We start from the raw sequence: 13,609 nt of genomic DNA, 5'->3' as shown, positions 1-13,609 counted from the left end.
TTACACTGAGCTAAAGAATATGGCTGTGGTGAAATACAACTCCCATTGAGAAGCTGTTTCAGATTGAAAAACATTGGGCCCACCAGAGGATTTGATTCTGAGGGCTCACCTTTCTCCCCCGCTCAAGAGCCCCATAGTAGCTGCAAAGTTAGCGCTATCATGAACTCTCCTGATGGAGAAGCCAGGGCACACCAGAGGATTCTCTGGTGGGACCGTCCAACCTTGCCGAATAGCAGTCCTGGCTAAGAAAAGTGTGTGGGAAGGTTCCCGGACACTCTATGGCTGCTTTTTTTACTGAGGGTAGAACAAACAAACATGGGGAGAACATGCAAAATCCTTGCAGATGTTGTCTGGGATTTGAACCCAGGATCCCAGCGCTGCAAGGCTTCAGTGCTAACCACTGACCCAATGTGCTGCCGTTCACCCTCTGATATCTAACAGGCTGGAGAAACTTGCACTTTCTGGCACTCTATCTTCAGCTGCTTTGTGAGAAACTAATGTATTTGGGCAGCCACTCAGTCTACCAAATAAAATTCCTGAGAAGGAAATTGGGGAAGGCTTCGATACTGGTACTGGGGGCAGTTCTAATACCATGGCGTCGTACGATAGTTTACTGGAAATATTCCATGCTGGTAGGAGGCAAGCAGATTCCCACAGAAAAGTACCAGCAGTAATGTTCAGGGACCCGGGCTTGTAGAAGGTGGAGACAACACCGGGAGAAATAGTGGCGGCTGGGGACTGAGTATGGACACGAGGCATGAGGTTGTGAAAAGCTTCCGCCTCCCAGAGCTTAAAAGGCCACATTTCAAGTTAAAGCAGCTTTAGAGGATTTCCTGGGAGAAATGACAGCTGGGTAGATATGGTTTCCCAAGTCCTTTCACCAAGCTAAAGAATATGGCTGTGGTGAAATACAACTCAGCAAAAAAAGCTGTGAACTGGCTCGATACAGTCCCGGGCCACATTCACCTGTTCACGTGTTTGTTGTTAGGTGGTCCTTCCCAGTAAGTGCACTGGGGAGGGCACAGGTAATGTTGTGGGACCCGTGCTTGTGGAAGGCGGAGACGACACCGTGAGAAACAGTGGCAGTTGGCCGCCGCCGGCATGAGGTTATGAAAAGCTTTCGCCTCCATGAGCCTAAAAGGCCACATTTCAAGTGCAAGCAGCTGTTAAAAATTTGGCAGTATAGTATTGCAGCCTGTGGGTGGGTGGGTGGGTGGCTGGCTGCATACTTGCGCTTGCATTCCAAAGAATGGGGTAGGGACAACTGAACGCTGCAGTGGGACAAGGACGTGGATGGTGATTGTTGCAAGTCTGCAACGACAGGTGCATGGCGGGAGGCATCTTCGCATGCGCCAAGTATCACTTATGATGGGCACACTTTTAGGCAGTGACCTGGGAGTCAGAGATGCTTCCAGAGGTCTTTCCCATGCTGTTTCCATGTTTTTTCAGTACTGTATACATGTGTCTGATGATGTGTCACACAAAACATCGCCAGATAAGGTTGTAAAATGTTAAAATGACATTTCCTGGTGAATGTATTTTTCTTGGTTGAAAGCAATACAAAAGTGCAAAAACGCATCAAAAACACTATGTGTGAACATAGCCCAAGGTGTGGAGGAGTATTTTTGTTTTTGGTTATTTATTTTGCCTTATATACAAGTCATTACCCTGGAAAGGATGTTCCTTAACATATTTCCCAGGAAAATCCATTTTGGTTTAGTTTTTGTATGTTTTATTGTGAGTCCGTAAAAGTGGCGTAATACTCTGACCACGTTGCTGACAGCAGTGATCTGGGAGTCATAGATGCTTCCAGGGGTCTTCCCCATGCTGTTCCCATGTCATTTGAGAACTGTTCCCATCAATTTGGGCAATTTTTAGGCCCTCTGCAGACCACCGGGGGGAGCCGCCTGAAAAATGCTCGAGTTTCCCATAGACTTACATCGGGCTTGTTGCACGGGTCGAGCACCCGAGTATTCCAATTCGCTCGACCCGAGCAACGAGTACCCGAGCATTTTAGTGCTCGCTCATCACTAGCTGTAAGTCATAATCATCAACATTAACAGAAATTAACACTTGAAATAGATCACTGTGTGTAATGACTCTATATAATCTATGAGTTTCACTTTTTGTATTGAAGAACTGAAATAAACTAACTTTTTGATTATATTCTAATTTAATGAGATGCACTTGTACACCTGGGTTGACTAGAAACCTGTATGCAAGAGGCTAGACATGAGTAATAATGAGATCAGTATATTCTCCATGCTGACCTAGCATCTATGTGACATGCCCTTTCCCCAAGGCTGTTCCTCTCCCACCAGTGTCTGTAATGCATGTGTCCTCCCTGCATCTTGAGCAGAGTAAAAGGACAATCCTTGTACCGCTCTACCTGACACATACTCCTCATAGTCACCATCACACCAGTACTATGAGAATCTGCAGACATCACATGCGGGGTATAAAATTCCATCACTATATGAGATGTCAGCCTTGTCTGTGGTGTGAATACGGGAGCAGAGAGTGAGACTGTAACAGGAGGTAGATAATGGAGGAAAACAATCTCTGAGGTAAAACTTCCCTGTGTATGTGTGTTAGATAACACTACACTAGTACGCAAGGTGATGGTGGAGGAGCACATAATGTCTGAGGTAAAACTTCCCTGTGTATGTGTGTTAGATAACACTACACTAGTACGCAAGGTGATGGTTGGAGGAGCACATAATGTCTGAGGTAAAACTTTCCTCTGTATGTGATGTAGATAACACTACACTAGTACATGAGGAAGATAATGGAGGACACACAATGTCTGAGGTAAAACATTCTTTTATATGTGAGTTAGATGACACTACATGAACACATAATGGGAGAAGTGAAAATTGCCCAGTTCTGTAAGGTAATAAACCCTGCCTTATACTCCCTGAGGCTGTAGAAATGCTTCTGCCATCTCTTTTAGTAGGAGACAGGAAGAGACAGTGCGATAGTAAGTTATATTTTCCATAAACTGCTCCCTCTCAACAGAAGAAACCAAGAACACAAATGAACTTATGTATCTAAAAGGGGAAACACCCAGCCTAATATAATCAATATAAATATAGATAATGAAAAATCAAGATTTGAGGGTCCCCCCTTCCTACAGTCATGTGTCCCTTTCTCCTAGAACTCCTGGGAATTAATCTCTGTAAGCATGGCTGCTATTGGTAGAATAAGGCTGTAAGAACAACCATCCATATAGAGATGATAAGTCAGGCTTCTTCTCCGTTATCAGAAATGCGCTGAGCGAGAATTGCAGAGACAGCGATGACGCGGCTCTTGCTGATCATGTTATCACTCCCACAAGGTGTGGCAACATGGTGAGGGGGAAGACTAATCTGGGGAAAGCAACGCCCCATCGATTAGTATGAAAGGTAATTTTATATTGGAAAATAGATTTTTTGATACATGTTAATGAGATATAAAATAGAAAGGACTTGCTGAGCCCTGTATTTATAAATGAATATACACATGCTGGTGATTTGATGGGCATGGGGGGGTCCTGTCAGGTTCCCTATATTCGCTAGAGACTTAAAGCATATTTCCATGTTTGTTTGTTTTGTTGTTGCAAAAAACAATTTTAAAGCATTTTAACTGTACTTGAAAATATGCTGTAGTTATTCTGAAATATTGTGTTGGTAAAATATGAGATATTATAATGCCTAGATGAAAAGAGACTGTTAAACTCTTCAGAAAAAAGACGACAGGCGCTTATGAATCTGGGAAGCAATACAAAGAGATTGAACATTGACTATCATTCACCTATTTAGAAAATCAGTTAAAAATATGGAATAAAGAGCATCCATCAACTTTTCTGACATATCCATTTTAATAATCATTTTTATCCTTAATGAAATAACAATTGTGAAATATTTCTTAGGACTCTTTGTGTGGTTATCTAGTTATTCTTCCTAGAAATTAACCCCTTTACGAAATAGGGCGTATTCATACATATCTGTGCCCTGGGCCTTATGGACCAGATACATATTTATACGCCCTATCTTTAATGCGGCACCGTGACCGAAGTCGCGGTGATAGCATTAAAATTCCGGTGCCATCGTACCTTAGGGTAGGTGGCGCCGGCATCTCGGGGGGTGTCGCTGCCCCTTCACACCCACGATCGCTGTGATTGGCTGTTCAATTCTGAACAGCCAATCACAGCATTTATCACTGTTTCCGGCAATCAGAGAGCACCGATCCTAGGCTGTTGCCTTGTAACCCCAGCCTTCTCCCCAAACTGCTAGGATCGGTGCGATCGCCGATCAGATCGATTGCACCGATCACAGCGGGACCGCACAGTAACAGGGTGGTCACGGGGCGGTGAACGGCTTGTGACCTGCCTGTCACCTCTCCATGACCCCCTGTGATGTGATAGATCCCCCAGCCAGCCCCCAGCTGACATCGATCGCTCCAATCAGAGTACCTGAACACAGGTGACAGGGCGGTGACCGGCTTGTGACCTGCCTGTCACCTCCCTGTGACCCCCTGTGGTGCGTGCCCAGGCCCCAGCCATCTCTGATTGGTGCGATCGATGTCATCATCGATCGCACCAATCAGAGTACCTGACCGGGAGGTGACCGGGTGGTGACCAGCCTGTGACCTGCCTGTCACCACCCTGTCACCCCCCTGTGACCGCCCTGCAGATCCTCACACTTGGTGAGGATTTCTACAGAGCGGTCACGTCTGATCTGTGCTGTGCTGGGCCTTGTAGTGCCACAGAATCTTCTGTTACACTACAAGACCTTTCTCCTACCTGCTCCAGTCGCTGCTGCTGCTCCGGCATCCTGCTGCGGTCTCCAGGGTCCTGGATCTCCTTCTCCGGCGTCCTGCTGATGTCTCCAGGGTCCTGGGTCTCCAGCTCCTTATCCTGCTGCTGCGGATCCTGCTCCAGAGCCTCTTCCAGAACCTGCTGAAAGAAGAACAGAGAAGACTTTGGTAAGTCCATCTCTGTTCTCCCCTCATCCACCCCTCTCCCCCCCTCCTTTTACCCCCAATCCTCCTCCCCCCCAGTTTTTTTTTTTTCATGCGTCCTACAGCGGCCGAGAGCTGAGCAGTGTCTACGTCACTGATCAACGTCCGTGCTCGCTGATTTTCAGGACTTTTTCTTGTCCCTGTCAATTCTCCCCCCCCAACCTTTGCACCACATCCGCGCACACACCCAGCAGCTGCCGAGAGTTGATTGGTGACATAGTTCACCGATCCGCACTCGTGCTCGTTGTTTGCACCACCTACGGTAGTTCCTTTTTTTCTCTTTTTTTTTCAGAAAAAAAAAGTTCACACTAAGCACACACACACACTCTAAATAAAGTACAGACACACACACACCACATACACGAGAAAAAAAAAATGTCCGGCTCATCCCAAACTCGCTATTCAGCGGAGGAGGCATACGCTATTGTTGCCTACGACACTGAGACTGACAGTGAGGGCGAGGATCCCACATTTCTTTAATTTTCCGACACCTCATCGTCCTCCTCTTCCTCCTCTTCTTCCTCCTCTTCCTCCGCAGTCGTCACAGGAGAGAAGAAGTTCCAGCGCCCCCCACTACTGATCCCGTATGGACTTTGCCCCCTGAAAATTTTGAGCCACTGATTCCTGATTTCGTGGCGGAATCAGGAATCAAGTTTGACACCACCGGCCTCACAGAAATAGGCTTTTTCGAAGTCTTTTTCTCTGAGGATTTTATAAACCTCATGGTGGGCCAAACTATTTTGTATGCTCATCAATTTTTGGAACAAAACCACTCTTCATTATTTTCTAACTGGTCTCCTGTAGACGCAGAAGAACTGATGAAGTTTTGGGGCCTGGTCCTTCATATGGGGATCCGGAAAAAAACAGAGGTTCAGCAATACTGGAGTGTTGACGTTTTGTATAACACTCCAGTGTTCCGAATGGTCATGACCCGGACACGTTTTGAGGCCATCCACCAGTTCTTGCATTACCAAGATAATGCAAGATGTCCTTAACTTCTTTTAAGAGGCGGCTTGGATTCCGGCAGTACCTGCCGAGTAAAAGGTCCAGGTATGGGATCAAGCTGTATAAACTTTGTGAGAGTACCTCAGGGTACACTCACAAGTTTAGAGTTTATGAAGGGAAGGACTCCCGGATTGAACCCCCTGAATGCCCCCCTATTCTGGGAGTGAGTGGGAAAATTGTGTGGGACTTGGTGCACCCACTGCTGGATAAAGGTTATCACCTGTACGTGGATAACTTTTATACAAGTATCCCGCTCTTCAAGTCCCTCTCTGCGCGACATACCACAGCTTGCAGTACTGTCCGCAAAAATCAGAAAGGCCTCCCAAAGACGCTAATTGGGCAGCTGCTCAGAAGGGGTGAGAGCAGAGCCCAATGTAGCGACCACCTGTTGGTGGTCAAGTACAAGGACAAGAGGGATGTCCTTCTCTTGACCACCATACATGGTGATGGCAGCACCCTCAGCACTGTAAGAGGTTCCAGTACACAGGTCGCCAAACCAGACTGTGTAGTGGGGTACAACAAGAACATGGGGGGAGTTGATCTCTCCGATCAAGTCCTCCAGCCGTACAGTGCTTTGAGAAAGGCCAAGGTATGGTATAAGAAGCTGGCTGTGCACATTCTTCAGATGGCAATGCACAACGCTTTCCTTCCGTCAAAATGTGCAGGCCAGACTTCTGCGTCGTATCTTCACTTTCAGGAAACAGTTATCAAGGCCCTGATATTTGGCAGTGGTGGCCCCACTACTTCTGGAACTGAAGGACCTCGAATTGTACGGGGCCAGATTTTCCCAGGGCAGATCCCTCACAGCGGAAAAAAAGGTAAGTCACAAAAGAAGTGCCGTGTGTGTTACCGAAGGGGAATACGCAAGGACACCATTTACCAATATGACACCTGCCCCGACAAACCTGGCCTCTGCATGAAAGACTGCTTCAAAAGGTACCATACTTCCATAGACTATTGAATTAATTTCTGACGTATGACAACCTGACGAACACTACACAGCTGACGTAGTGTTCGTCAGGTTGTCATACTTCAGTTGTGTAGTGTTTGTCAGGTTGTCCTACACAACTGGCGTATAACACTACATTATAAAATGGACAAATCAGGTATCCGTTCCAAAAAGGGGGCACTTGTTGGGCATTTCCACTGTTTAGGCACATCAGGGGCTCTGAGAACGTGACATGACGCCCGCAGACCATTCCATCAAAGTCTGCATTCCAAAGCGTCACTCCTTCCCTTCCGAGCCCTGACATGCACCCAAACAGTAGTTTTCTCCAACACATGGAGTATCAGCATATTTAGGAGAAATTGCACAACAACTTTTAGGGTACAATTTCTCCTAGTACCCTCGTGAAAATAAAAATATTGCGGCTAAAAGAGCGTTTTTGTAGAAAAAAAATGATTTTTTTTTTTTCACGGCTCTACGTCATAATTCTTTGCAAAACACTTGGGGGTTCAAAGTGCTCACCACAGATCTAGTTAAGTTTCCTGAGGGGTCTAGTTTCCAAAATGGGGTCATTTGTGGGGGAGCTCCAATGTTTAGGCACACAGGGGCTCTCTAAACGCGACATTGTGTCTGCTAACAAATTGGAACCATGTCGCATTTGGAGAGCCCCTGTGTGCCTAAACATTGGAGCTTTCCCACAAGTGACCCCATTTTGGAAACTAGACACCCCAATGCACCTATCTAGATGCATAGTGAGCACTTGGAACCCCCAGGTGCTTCACAAATTAATCCGTAAAAATAAAAAAGTGTTTTTTTTTCCACTTTTTTATTTTTACGAATAAATTTGTGAAGCACATGGGGGTTCCAAGTGCTCACTATGCATCTAGATAGGTGCCTTGGGCGGTCTATCTTCCAAAATGGGGTCACTTGTTGGGGAGCTCTAATGTTTAGGCACACAGGGGCTCTCCAAACGCAACATGATGTCCGCTAATTATTCAAGCAAATTTTACAATCAAAAAGTCAAATGGTGCTCCTTCCCTTCCGAGCCCTGCCATGCGCCCAAACAGTGGTTTTTCCCCACATATGGGGTATCTGCGTGCCCAGGGGAAATTGCTCAACAAATTTTGGGGTCCATTTTTTCTTGTTACCCCTACAAAAATAAAAAAAATTGGGTCTAAAGTAACATTTTTGTGAAAAAAGTTAAATGTTCATTTTTTTCTTCCACACTCCAAAAATTCCTGTGAAGCACCTGAAGGGTTAATAAAGTTTTTGAATGTGGTTTTGAGCACCTTGAGGGGTGTAGTTTGTAGAATGGTGTCACTTTTGGGTATTTTCTGTCATAAAGACTTCTCAAAGTGACTTCAAATGTCATGTGGTCCCTAAAAAAATGGTTTTGTAAATTTTGTTGGAAGAATGAGAAATCGCTGGTCAACTTGTAACCCTTATAGCTCCCTAACAAAAAAAAATTTTGGTTCCAAAATTGTGCTGATCTAAAGTAAACATGCGGGAAATGTTATTTATTAACTATTTTGTGTGACATTTCTCTCTGATTTAAGGGCATAAAAATTCAAATTTTGAAAATTGCAAAATTTTCAAAATTTTCGCCAAATTCCATTTTTTTCACAAATAAACGCAAGTGATATTGAAGAAATTTTACCACAATCATGAAGTACAATATGTCACGAAAAAACACTCTCAGAATCAGGGGGATCCGTTGAAGCATTCCAGAGTAATTACCTCATAAAGTGACAGTGGTCAGAATTGTAAAAATTGGCCTGGTCATTAACGTGCAAACCACCCTCGGGGGTAAAGGGGTTAATAAACAAATTGACAACTGTTTATTATGTTACCACATTCCCAACTGGTAAAACGTAAATATAAATGTAATTATACATTTCTATTATAAATAATAGAGAAATGTCACAACACAGAGTTCTATGAAACCCAAATTGTAATATCAAATGGAACAAAATAATTTACTAAAACACATATGTCAGGAGAGCTGAGAGGTTCTCTTTAACTACCAATTTATTCATGCAATGTTACCCCAGCAAGTCCAGCTCTGGCACAGAACACAATCTCTCAAAAGAAGTCTCTAAAACTTTAAAATTCTGTAACAAGACCTACAGGCAACTCTAATTCACAATGATAAGTGTAATCCCTAAATGAGGAGCAATGTATACAGAGGATGCTGCAGCTGATGCAGTGCAAAGACTCACAACAGAGGCATTAGTAATTATTTTACTGGAGTGGTCTGGACTACAATTCCCAGCAGCATTTAACCCTCATTCCAGTTCATCTCTTTAAGTTTTAATCGGCCAGTAAGTGGAAGGTTAAATATGAATTTTGCCCCTTTAGTGTTAGGTTAATAGATTTTGTTTAATTCACTTACTAATACTATTTGTATTACAAGTTCTCCTTTGTAAAGCGTTGCTGGTGATGGATTCAGCTGGTTCACCACGGTTCTCCTGAACTGATTTTTAAAGAAGTTGGCCGACCCCAAAATAAAAAAAAAATGTTTTAAACTAAACTGTGCTGTATTGTAATAATACACAACACCCCTATGAATTTTGTTTTTCCTTTAGGTCTTTCATTCCTCCTGAATTTCACTTCATTCGCTGCACCCACTTTGTTTATCTGTGGCTCTACCAAACTTGACAGCTCCCTGTGCTGTACTATCTAACCTCACAGTCCTAACTGAAACCGCCTGGCCTCAGTGTCCAGCACCACCTACTACACTCATTAGCTGTTAGTATGTGCCCCAGCACTGACCTCTGTCATCACTCCAGCATTGGAAGTGACAGAAGAGTGATCCCTTCTCCTCTAATCTGTGGAAAGCAGCATTGATCAGCTCCCTCACATCACATCCACAGTGTCAATAGAGTTGTTACATGTTCCATGCAAAAACAGTATATTTGCCCCACATTATGTCTGTGATGGAACCTACTTGATGATTTAAAGGTGAAAGTGGGTCCCCCTAACCTCTTGGTACCTGTGTGACTGCATATGTACCAATGATATGTCCACCCTTGTATCCATGTGTGCATGATATATACCGATATATACAGTATATTGTATTTGTAATGAGATATACATGCATATGTCTAGTCTATAATTTTTCTGTTATATAGTTATTAGTGTTGAGCGAGCACTAAAATGCTCGGGTGCTCGAAGCTCGGGCCGAGCTCACTGTGATACTCGGGTGCTCGACCCGAGCAACGAGCCCAATGTTAGTCTATGGGAGACCCGAACATTTTTGCGGCGGCTCCCCCGGCAGTCTGTAGAAAGCCTAAAAAGTGCCCAAAACGATAGTGACAGTGCTCAAATGACATGGGGACAGCATGGGGATCGACCCTGGAAGCATTTCTGACCCCCAGGTCACTGCTGTCAACAACGTGGTCAGAGGTATTAAGCCACTTTTACAGGCTCACAATAAAACGTTCAAAAACGAAAGTGAAAGTGCTTTCCTGTGAAATATGTTAACCCCTTAACGACCATGGGTCTTTCTGTTTTTGTGTTTTCCTTTTTTGCTCCCCTTCTTCCCAGAGCCAGAACTTTTTTAATTTTTGTTCAATATGGCCATGTGAGGGCTTATTTTTTGCGGGACGAGTTGTACTTTTAAACACCATCACTGGTTTTACCATATCGTGTGCTGGAAAATGGGGAAAAAATTCCAAGTGCAGTGAAATGCAAAAAAAATGCAATTCCACAGTTGTTTTTAGGGTCCTTTTTTACCACGTTCACAGATTGCTAAAACTGACCTGCCATCATTATTTTCCAGGTCGTTACGAGTTCATAGACACCAAACATGTATAGGTTCTTTTTTATTTAAGTGGTGAAAAAAAAATCCAAAGCTTGCTAAAAAAACAAAAAAAAATTACGCCATTTTCCAAGACCCTTAGCTTCTCCATTTTTCGGGATCTGGGGCCAGGTGAGGGCTTATTTTTTGCGTGCCAGGTTGACGTTTTTATTGATACCATTTTGGGGTAGATCCGATGTTTTTATCGCCCGTTATTGCATTTTATTGCAAAGTTGTAGCGACCAAAAAAACTTAATTCTGGCGTTTAAAATTTTTTTCTCGTTACGCCATTTACTGATTGTATTAATTCTTCTTTTATATTGATAGATCGGGCGATTCTGAACGCGGCGATACCAAATATGTGTATGTGGGTTTTTTTTTTATATATATATATTTTATTTTGAATGGGGCGAAAGGGGGGTGACTTAAACCTTTATATATTTTTTAGTTTTTTAAAAACTTTTTTTTTACACTTTCCGCTTGCTTCTATAGTCTCCAGAGGAGACTAGAAGCAGCAGTTGTCTGATTGCTTCTACTGCATACAAGCGATGAGCAGATCGCTTGTATGCAGGAGAAATGCTCACTTGCTATGAGCGCTGACCACTAGGTGGCGCTCATAGCAATTGAGACATGACAACCACAGGCGTCTGCTGCAGACCCTGAGTTGTCATGCCCACCCATTGGTGACCCGCGATCACGTGACGGGGTCACTGATGGGCGGGGCTTAGGACTCCCGGAAGCGCGAGTTAAATGCCACTGTCAGAGATTTAACATGTTAACAGCCGTGGGTGGATTGTGATTCCAATAATCAGCTGACATGTGCTCGCTTCAGTGCGGGCTCACCGCCGGAGCCCCCGCTGAACCGGCCTTCCCGACCTGGTGCGTACTATTACTGACCAGGTCGGAAAGGGGTTAAGGAACATTCTTTCCAGGGTAAAGACTTGTGTATAGGGTAAAATAAATAACCAAAAACAAAATCACTCCTCCACACCTTGGGCTATGTTCACAAGTAGCATTTTTTATGCGTTTTTGCACGTTTGTATTGCTTTCAACCGTGACAAATGCATTCACCGGGAAATGTCATTTTAACATTTTACAACCTTATCTGGCCATGTGCTGTGTGACACATGCATACAGTGCTAAAAAGACATGGGAACAGCATGGGGAAGACCCCTGGAAGCATCTCTGACACCCAGGTCACTGCCTAAAAGTGTGCCCATCAGAAGTGATCCTTGCCGCATCAGAAGATGCAGACTTGCAACTATCCCCGTGCAAGTCCTTGTCCCAGGGCAGTGTTCAATTGTACCTCCCCCATAACTTGCAATACAAGCGCAAGTATGCAGCCTGCCACCCACCCACCCCCCAGGCTGCAATACCATACTGCTTGCTTTCTTGCACTTGAAATTGGGCCTTTTAGGCATGTGGAGGTGGAATCTGGCCACCACGTCATGGCTGCGTCGGTAGCCTGGTATTCATACTCAGTCCCCAGCCGCCCGGCGGCCGGGTGTCCACGCTTGGTCCCCAGCTGCCAGGGGGCGGCCGGGTGTCCATACTCAGTCCCCAGCCACCCCGCGGCCGGGTGCCCACACACAGTCCCCAGCCGCGTGGGGGTGGCCGGGTGTCCATAAACGGTCCCCAGCCACCCCTATTTGTCCCGGTGCGCCTTATACACAAGCGCGCATACCAAAACATTACCTGTGCCCTCCCCAGTGCATTTAGTGGGAAGGACAGCCTAACCACAAACACGTGGACAAGTGAATGTGGCCAGGAATGGTCCATCTCACTGATGCCTTCACACTGGGTTAATATTGTGGAAGCCGGGACACAGTTGGACACTGGGATGCAACACGTCCTCCAGACATAGAGGATTGCGGGTCCTGGGTCAATCAGGCTTCAACACAAAGTTCAGAAGGTAGACAGCAGCAGTGGTCGGCCTCCTACACAACGAGTAAATTATTCATGATCATGAGGCCATCCACCTCCTTAGCTTTCTGTTCCTTGGAATGCAAGCGCATGTATGTAGTAGCAGTTAGGCCTGAGGTGGTCAGCGTTTTGGCGCATATTCTACCTCCTTCGAGGATTGCTGTATGTTTTCCTGCTGCTATCCCAGTTCTATGACTCCCGTTAAAACAAAGCTTTAGGTGATGAATGATGGATGAGGTGGTGGCAAAGGAGAAAGAGCAGGAGGAACAGGGACCATTCACATCAATATCAGGCCAGCCAACCACACATGTCTTGTAGAATATGTTTCTGTACCAAAAGGAGCGGTTCAGCTACACAGTTATAAGGCATACAGTGAATGCAATGCCTACCAAAAATTTCAAGGCACTCCAATGCCCCTTGGAAGTGACATGGAGGTCAGAGGGCCTTAACTAAACCGTTTTTTCCATTTATAGCAACTGGGTCTCCTGTACACTGTTGGCCTAAGCAGGGAATGGAAGGCTTTCCAAAAATTATTAGGCACTGCAATGCTCCTTGAAACAGACGTGGATTACAGCGTATTAATAACCTTCTACCCATTATTGGGGAGTGGGTCTCCCTTAGTGTTCGCCTATGCATTGAAAAGCAAAAGCTGACAAAAATTAGGAGGAAATGCAATGCCCGTTGCAAGAGTCATGGAGGTTAGAGGTAATTAAAAACAACATGTCAAAGCCCCTTGGAAGAGCTGTGGAGTTCAGAGTGGTTTAACAAGATGGTTTTAATGCCCCTTAGAAGAGACGTGGAGTTCAGAGTGGTTTAACAAGACAGTTTTAATGCCCCTTGGAAGAGATGTGGAGGTCACAGTAGCTTAACAAGATGGTTTAAATGCCCCTTGGAAGAGACGTGGAGTTCAGAGTGGTTTAACAAGACAGTTTTAA

At 44.9% G+C, this 13,609-nt stretch overlaps 1 protein-coding gene across 1 annotated transcript in view; it reads right to left on the bottom strand.

Annotated features, from left to right (window-relative positions):
* Positions 1-13,609, bottom strand: part of LOC141259323 (probable cation-transporting ATPase 13A5) — a 417,702-nt gene that overhangs the window by 342,217 nt on the left and 61,876 nt on the right. The gene's annotated exons all lie outside the window — the stretch shown is intronic.

This window comes from Phyllobates terribilis, unplaced genomic scaffold (assembly GCF_046119375.1).
Source record: "Phyllobates terribilis strain yellow unplaced genomic scaffold, ASM4611937v1 Scaffold_3__8_contigs__length_932513732, whole genome shotgun sequence".
Classification (NCBI taxonomy): Eukaryota; Metazoa; Chordata; class Amphibia; order Anura; family Dendrobatidae; genus Phyllobates; species Phyllobates terribilis.
This window is presented reverse-complemented; position numbering and strand designations above follow the sequence as displayed.